The sequence below is a fragment of the Pteropus alecto genome, unplaced genomic scaffold, assembly GCF_000325575.1.
Source record: "Pteropus alecto unplaced genomic scaffold, ASM32557v1 scaffold3, whole genome shotgun sequence".
NCBI classification, from domain to species: domain Eukaryota; kingdom Metazoa; phylum Chordata; class Mammalia; order Chiroptera; family Pteropodidae; genus Pteropus; species Pteropus alecto.
The window spans coordinates 67,051,196-67,058,469 of record NW_006442484.1 but is presented as its reverse complement, the minus strand read 5'-3'; the positions used below and the strand labels follow the sequence as shown (position 1 = coordinate 67,058,469).

At 37.2% G+C, this 7,274-nt stretch overlaps 1 protein-coding gene and 1 long non-coding RNA gene across 2 annotated transcripts in view; one reads left to right on the top strand and one right to left on the bottom strand.

Annotated features, from left to right (window-relative positions):
- The window catches only part of PARD3B (par-3 family cell polarity regulator beta), a 905,664-nt gene that overhangs the window by 212,518 nt on the left and 685,872 nt on the right, over positions 1-7,274 (bottom strand). The gene's annotated exons all lie outside the window — the stretch shown is intronic.
- The window catches only part of LOC112470273, a 2,637-nt gene continuing 1,109 nt past the window's right edge, over positions 5,747-7,274 (top strand). Inside the window, exons 1-2 of the long non-coding RNA XR_003042914.1 lie at positions 5,747-5,884; positions 6,286-6,401. This is a non-coding gene — a long non-coding RNA (uncharacterized LOC112470273). The remainder of the gene's footprint in view (positions 5,885-6,285; positions 6,402-7,274) is intronic.

Here is a 7,274-nt window from a genome sequence, read left to right as displayed (position 1 = left end):
AACATAGTGTAGAGGTTCCGTGGAAGGGCAGGGGAGTCAGGAGAGCTGGCTTCTCATTTCAGCATTCTGTAACCTTATGCGGGCCACTTGTCCCCCTTTGCCCTCCATTTTCCAATTGTCAAAATATAGTAATAATTTATTCTTGAATTTATGTCACATTGCCTAGCTAGTGTGAGCTAATAAAGGTAACCGCTGTGACAAGTTAAAAGTATATAAGTGTAAGATACTGTTATGATTAAAATTACAGACACTGCTTATATCTCATAGACTAAGAGATTGTAAATTTCCAAATTCAGATGGAATAGAAAAATAACAAAAGGCGGCTGGGGCATTTTATTTATGACCGAGGCCTCTCGAGATGCTTTCTGAGGAATAGAACACACATTCTGTGCCCCTGCCTACTTCATTATTGTCTGTTTACCTGAATTACAGCAGTATGACTGATTAAGATGAGACATATAATGTTGTTTAACTATAAATTTGTTGCAGTATCTATTGAATACGAAGTCAAAATAAGTTATGATTGAACAATAGAAATAAATAGCTATAAGTACAATGGCAATGTGAAAATCAAAATAAAGGAGACTCTTATTTTGTTCTGACATTAATTGTATAATAATACCTATATTTAATGTTGTGACTCAATTTTGTGTGTCAAATCAGAAAAGCAATTGATATAAAATATCTAAACCAGCAGTGACTGCTTTTCATTGTCATGAGCTTCTTCCAGCAAGAATCTTTGGGAATAAATTTAGATGCGGCAAATATGCCCAGGGCCATAGGTTAGACAATGTTTGCTCATAGCAAATAGGTTTAAATGGATTCAGAAAAAGGTCTAGCTGTTTGAACATAAAAAATGTATTATTCTAAAGATCACAACTTTTTGTTCCCCCCACTCAGACACCAACATGCCAACAGATGGGTACTAATTTAAGGTAGACAAAGACCGGCTCCAGGCACGGGGAGGGAGTGGAGGTGGGATAAGTATGGGGAAGATGAATATGATGGAGGCCCCTGAGACTAGAAAGAATACGTTTGGGAGGATATTTGTTGGCCAGAGAAGACTTTAAAGAGGAGAGTGAAAAGTAGCCAGATGAAATAAAACCCAATTCTATGTGGCCGTGATGTATGACATGGAGAGAAGCAAAATGGGGCAATGAATTATCTTCTGAACTTGGAAAAAGTGTTGTCCTTTTAGTTAAACTAGTAAAACCCACCTACACTGGATGTGATTAGGTAACTATCTGAAGATGTTACCTTAAGGGGAAGGATAAAATCCAGGGTCTAGAGATTTAGTCAAGGTATATATGGCTAGAATGTAGGAAAACGGTTGAGGCTAAATCAATAGTATTGATAAACCTGAAGAAAGAATGTGTGAGGAATAATGTGTTCTGCTGAAACCTGTTCAAGGGTAGGGGTGGAGAGGGGAGTGAGCAAAGAAGAACCTGTCCATGTGTCCTCAGCACTGTCCAGAGGAGGGAGACTCTACAGCTTTTTGTCCTGCTTGGCAGGTAGGTATATCTCCACTATGGGATATTATATTTTATAATAGGTATACGTCTTTGGCTACACGGTATGAGGACACTGGATCTTCTATCTACCATCTTCTCTGGTTCCTTGAACTCCTGACTCTAAAATCTTTCCAGGTATATTCTCCCACAGAGAAGAATGTACAGGTAATCGAAGAAAACCAAGTACCTAGGCCTGTTGAGCAGTTATGTATCTCATTATAAATTAATGAATTGTGTTGACAATCTGCTTTGTGCATTAGCTTCTTCCAAGACTTTTTTCCCCACTCTGTACCGGTTGTCCAATTTATGCTAACTGAGAAAACAAACAAAATCAACTTTCTCAGTATGCAGAGGAGGTAAACCTGGGTTGGGGTAGTAAAAAAAGAAGCAAAACAAAACAAAACAAAACAAAACAAAACACGAAGAAAGGAATGAGGAAAATACCTAAGATGTATTAGAAAGGCATAGTTATCACATATTCTTGTGGACCGAAGAAGGAGTTCTATGGAAAGTAACCACACAGGGTGATCTGATCATAAATTCCTAAATGGGCAGGTCCTGGTGTGTAGTCACACCCCAGGCATATAACTATTTAGTAAAATGTTTATCTTTATTTTAAGCAAGCCCCGTGTATTGTTTCTATGCATCTAGATTAGCACACCTTTGAAATAAGCCATAACCATCCTCAAGGGAGCACATAGTCTCCTTAACTCTCCTGTAATCCAATCCCCGCTTGCTTTCTCCCACCTCCACGTAATTCTACGTTCTCTCCTTAATGTCAATTGCTTAAAAAAAAAAGCTGCAAAACTGTTTTCCAGAGCACTTGAGATCTTGCTCCCAGGAACGTGTTGTCAGTTCAGCTCAAATAAACTCTCATAATAATACTCTACAGGTTCGGACGTTTCTTATGTCGACAACCGGTACTAGAAAAAAAAGATGCTAATGAAAGAGAGTAGTGGATAACGGAACTACAAGAGACCCATGTACAGCCAGCCATGTGTCACTTAAAGACAGGGATATGTTCTGAGAAACGCATTGTTAGTTGATTTTGTCTTCAGGTGAATATCCTAGAGCACACCTGCACAAACCTAGATGGTATAGCCACCGAGGCTCTATGGTATATATTGCTTCAAGCCCGTACAGCATGTTACTATACCTCACACTGTATACGATTATAACACAACAGCAAGTATTTGTGTATCTAAACATATCTAAACATAGAAAAGATAAAGTAAAAATACAATGTAAAAGATAAAGAGTGGTATACCTATACAGGTACCATGAATGGAAGTTGCTCTGGTTAAGTTAATGGGTGAGTGGTGAGGGAATGTGAAGGCCTAGGACTACTGTACACTACTGTAGACTGTAAACACTGAACACTTAGGCTACACTAAATTTATAAAACAACACAAGATTAAATGAAGCACAAGAGGAAATGATGCAATCAGGAGACATGGTAAACACGAGATGTAGGAGGCTGCTGCTGGCGTAATGCAGCACACTGTTTTAGAGCAAAATTTTTTTATAAGTGAAAAGAGTACACTCTAAAATAATAACAAAAAATATAGTATGGTAAATACACAAACCAGTACCATAGTCATTTATTATTATTATCAAGTATTATGTACTGTATGCAATTGTGTGTGCTATACTTTTATACAAGCGGCGGTGTAGTAGATTTGTTTACATCAATATCACCACAAACATATAACACAGTGCACTACCAAGGTAAAGATGTCTCTGATAGGAATAGGAATAGGATAGGAAACAAGAATTTTTCAGCTCCATTATAATCTTATGGGACCGCTGTATATGCAGTCTGTCGTTGACTGAAACATTGTTATTCAGCATGTGACTGTATATAGAAGAACGAGATAAGTAATAACAAAAACTGCGTGCTTTCCATGTGCCTGGAACTTCCATCTCATTTCTTCCTCACTGAGATCTGGGGCACTGTTAGGCCTATGTCACAAAGTCAGTATGTGACAGACCTGGGCAATCAGGTCCCAGCCAATGTTCCTATCTGTACTGCATGCCCTCCCACAGCAACCAATCCTCAGGGAAATAAATCTGCTGTTTAGTAGCTGGCACTGGAAAAATCTCCTCACTATAGTAAGAAAATATAAAACTGGGTCGCTACATCCCTATATTATACTATAAACCACTGTGGAACGCAAATGCATTAAAGACCCAGATATGAAAGGTCAACCCAACAGAAGAAAATGTAGGATGATATCTTTGTGATTTAGGAGCGAAAAAAGTTTTAAGACCTTAAAAGCCCCCAATATAAACAACTTTAATGAAAATAATATGGTAGATTGAACCAGTACAAAATTAAGAATTTCTGTTTTATGAGGTTCTCTGTGTATGCTTGAAACTAACTAGGCAGCTCTAGTTACCAGGAACAACTTTTGTGGGAAACATTCCCCAAATATGTTCAAAGAGAAGCATTAGAATTCTGAGAAATTTAACTTACTTCAGGTGTGCTTGGGATACCATTGACAAATTAAAAAAAAAAAAAAAAAAGGCTACAAATTGAGACAGGCATGGAAAAGCCAAAAGAATAAACGAGAAATCCAACAAAAAGTGGACAAAGGATATAAAGCAATACAGAACAAAAAGTCCTAAGAGTTAACAATTATAATTATAGTCATAAAAAGATGCCCAAACTCACTAGTAATGGGAGAAAGCCATATTAAAACACAACAAAATACAACCTGATGTGCATTAGAATGACAAAAATTAGAAAGGTGGATAATAGCTATCAGTGAAGATCTTAGGAGATGGAAATATTTATCGATACTGTGATTTTGGGATGTAACCTGGCAGCACTTAGTGAAGAAAGGATGCACGATTCTATGACTTTCAAGATTCTAAGCCAGAGACATTTCCTCAGATCCACTAGGGGGTATGAATGATGCTGTTTCTTAATGCCTTTGTGTGGTAAATGCGGCTTGAAAGCAACCTAGATGTCCATCACTAGGGGATATAAAAGTAAAATGTAGTATCTATTAACGATAAAACAATAAAGGAACAAATTAGATTGGTAGAATTATGTAGAATAGACGTTAAAATGCTGAGTGGACAAAAAGAGCATTTAGAGCAAAATACCATTTCTATGAATTAAAAATATCTACACAAAACAGCTTTAATTATTTATGGGTATATACCAAACACTTTACATGGAGTACGTAAGGAGGAGAAAGGAACAGGGCTGTGAATTAGGAGCAAGAGGAGGGAAGAGAAATTCAAACAAGGGGTTTTGTATAGACATATGATGACAGCGCTATGAACTGAGAATTATTATTCTTTCAACTCTTCGCGCTCAGTTCCAAAGGAAGAAACAAAACCAAACTCATATGCATGATTCTAATGGAAATATATTACAAACAACCTAGCTAGCCAGAAGATATGTATAATATACCCTTTATATTTTTCCCATCATTTTCATGGAGGCAAGATATAATAGTGTTTAGAGAAATTCAAGTTATTTTTGAGAGTTGTACTCTCTTAAAAGCAGAACAGATGAATTATTAATTTGCTGACAACTTAGTTTTTCAAAAATTGGAGAGGCTAATGACAGAGACTACTGCTCTGGACCAGGAAAGCAAAGTTGAAGGGATGGTAAAACTTGAAAGAAAGTGCTATTTGGAGTTCATAAAAATAAAGGAGAGAAATACTGGCAGTCTTTACAAACATTACATTATAAACCGACTAATCACAATATTCTCAAGAGCCACCCCAGAGCTGCTGATTCCACAGGCCTAGAGAGGACCCAGAAATGTACAATTATAAAGCCTGCTGTGCCACAGACCACACTTCCCAAGATTTGGGACACACGTATTTCTGAAAGTTCAGAGGAAAGAACGATACCGTCCCATGACCAGAGTATAAGAAAAAAAAAAAAAAAAAAAAGATGGCTCAAGGGGGAAGCAAGGCATTCAACAATAAAATGTTGACAATAGAACAGAAAATTGTATAGATGAGTCAAGATGCCATGGAAGAAGTGGGAATGTAAAGAATGGCATGCGGCTGATGAAACAGGAATGATACAAAAGGGAAAGAATAAAGCACCTAATCAAAAACCAATAGAAAGAGGATGAGAACAGTGACAGGAGGGGTTAAATCTGAGAATGAACTCAAGCTTGAAAAAATGCAGAGGACAATAAAGGGAATTATTAACGTATGTTTAGAGTAAATGCAAGGAATGATTCACATCCCCCTTGGGGCAGATATTACAGTATTAGCAGATGAGAGTAAGAGAGAACAGAAACTGTTACCATTCTGTTGCTCTCACCTTCCCTATCCATGAGAATGATCTTCAAACTAAGCCACAAAACAACAGATTAACAAGGAACTGAAGCCTGAGAGAGGTGATCAAACTAAAAGGGAGTAGTTAGCTGCTTTACATGAGTTCATATCTCTAGGCTCAAATGAATCTTATCCAAATTCACTGAAGAAACTCACAGATATGTCTGTATAACTTCAGTGGTGCTCTCTGAGCAAGCCTAGAAAAGGTGGGACGTGCAGGAAAGTATGCTTAGGGAAACAGCCGGATTTTTAAAAGACTAGTGGGAGTGGGGAGGTTGGAGGGGTGGGGATGGGGAGAAGAGACATTTTGAAAACAGCAGAATAGTGAATTTCAAGTTGCTGGATAAATAATTAAATTTATAGAAACTCAAGAGAGAAAGAATGAAAATGGGGTAATCACTAGGAACTACTGGCTCACTAGTAACAGCTTATGCCAAACTCACCTCCTTTCCATCTCTGAAAGAGTCACCATATGAGAGGTGAAGGATGCTGGAATCTCTTTGAAAGGCTCACCAGGTGATTCTGTGGTTCAGCCAGGTGTGGGAAGATTGCTAATCTAAAACCATACATCCAATTACGGTGAGACTTTTTTTTTAAATGACTTCCTTGCATCTATGGCTTCTTTTTTTATCTGTATTTCTTATACTTTAACGTTCCTTAGGGCTTTCTAACATCTTTGACAAAAGAGGAACATTAAGCCATAGAGTCTTTTCCTTAATCTTGAACAACTACTGGAGATGCCATCTTCTCCTTTCTCTGTTTGACTTTAGAACAGTCTGCATAATTAAAAACTATAATTTTTTCATAAAACTCCGAAATGTTCTTTCATTTCCTCAAGTAAAACTTTCCTTTAGCACTTCAGAATCTTTCACTTCACACACTTAACATTTTCTACTCTCTACTGGTATTTTTCTTTTTCTCTGGCATTTTGGGCCCTGCTAAAATAATCCTTTAGTTTCACAAACCCAAGCAAGTTCGTGCCCATGTCAACCCTTTTTCTTCCCTAATTCATATTCTTTGAGTTCTTAATGTTTGTTTATAAGCCAAAAAGTAATTCTGCTTTTCTTCCCAACTGAATTTAACCCATGAAGTTTTCATGAAGCATATTCTGTTCCCAACATCCAATCCAAAGTGTGTATGACACATGCACCTTCAAATATTTTGATATAACCAAACACACACACCTAAAACTCCTAGGGAACAATCAAGACTAATTATGATTAAGTAGTAAAATGTCCTTTTCTCCTCCTTCCCCAACAACATGCCTAACAAACTTTTCTTTGTTTAATTAATTAATGAGTGAATAGATAAACTCAGTATACTGAATACTAAATTCAGTGTAAGAGGAAGCTGGAAGAGAAAAGGTCACAGTGGAGCAGAGGTGGAAAGCAGCCATGTGATTATTACTCGAATCAGAAATGTAATATTTATAGTTTGGGTCCGGAACGAGAA